The 1,160-nt window shown below is 44.1% G+C and overlaps 1 protein-coding gene across 1 annotated transcript in view; it reads right to left on the reverse strand.

Moving 5' to 3' along the window:
* The window catches only part of MTBP (MDM2 binding protein), a 78,223-nt gene that overhangs the window by 6,811 nt on the left and 70,252 nt on the right, over positions 1 to 1,160 (reverse strand). The gene's annotated exons all lie outside the window — the stretch shown is intronic.

Here is a 1,160-nt window from a genome sequence, read left to right on the forward strand (position 1 = left end):
GTCGTCCCCTTCTCCTCCTGCCCCCAATCCCTCCCAGCATCAGAGTCTTTTCCAATGAGTCAACTCTTCGCATGAGGTGGCCAAAGTATTGGAGTTTCAGCTTTAGCATCATTCCTTCCAAAGAAATCCCAGGGCTGATCTCCTTTAGAATGGACTGGTTGGCTCTCCTTGCAGTCCAAGGGACTCTCAAGAGTCTTCTCCAACACCACGGTTCAGAAGCATCAATTCTTGGGCGCTCAGCTTTCTTCACAGTCCAACTCTCACATCCATACATGACCACTGGAAAAACCATAGCCTTGACTAGATGGACCTTTGTTGGCAAAGTAATGTCTCTGCTTTTCAATATGCTATCTAGGTTGGTCATAACTTTCCTTCCAAGGAGTAAGCGTCTTTTAATTTCATGGCTGCAGTCACCATCTGCAGTGATTTTGGAGCCCCCAAAAATAAAGTCTGACACTGTTTCCACTGTTTTCCCATCTATTTCCCATGAACTGATGGGATCAGATGCCATGATCTTCGTTTTCTGAATGTGAGCTTTAAGTCAACTTTTTCACTCTCCACTTTCACTTTCATCAAGAGGCTCTTTAGTTCCTCTTCACTTTCTGCCATAAGGGTGGTGTCATCTGCGTATCTGAGGTGATTGGTATTTCTCGCGGCAATCTTGATTCCAGCTTGTGCTTCTTCCAGCTCAGCGTTTCTCATGATGTACTCTGCATAGAAGTTAAATAAGCAGGGTGACAGTATACAGCCTTGACGTACTCCGTTTCCTATTTGGAACCAGTCTGTTGTTCCATGTCCAGTTCTAACTGTTGCTTCCTGACCTGCATATAGGTTTCTCAAGAGGCAGGTCAGGTGGTCTGGTATTCCCATCTCTTTCAGAATTGTCCACAGTTTATTGTGATCCACACAGTCAAAGGCTTTGGCATAGTCAATAAAGCAGAAATAGATGTTTTTCTGGAACTCTCTTGCTTTTTCAATGATCCAGCGGATGTTGGCACTTTGATCTCTGGTTCCTCTGACTTTTCTAAAACCAGCTTGAACATCTGGAAGTTCATGTATTGCTGAAGCGTGGCTTGGAGAATTTTGAGCATTACTTTACTAGTGTGTGAGATGAGTGCAATTGTGAGGTAGTTTGAGCATTCTTTGGCATTGCCTTTCTT

This window comes from Bison bison, unplaced genomic scaffold, assembly GCF_000754665.1.
Source record: "Bison bison bison isolate TAMUID 2011002044 unplaced genomic scaffold, Bison_UMD1.0 scf7180017864233, whole genome shotgun sequence".
Lineage (NCBI taxonomy): Eukaryota > Metazoa > Chordata > Mammalia > Artiodactyla > Bovidae > Bison > Bison bison.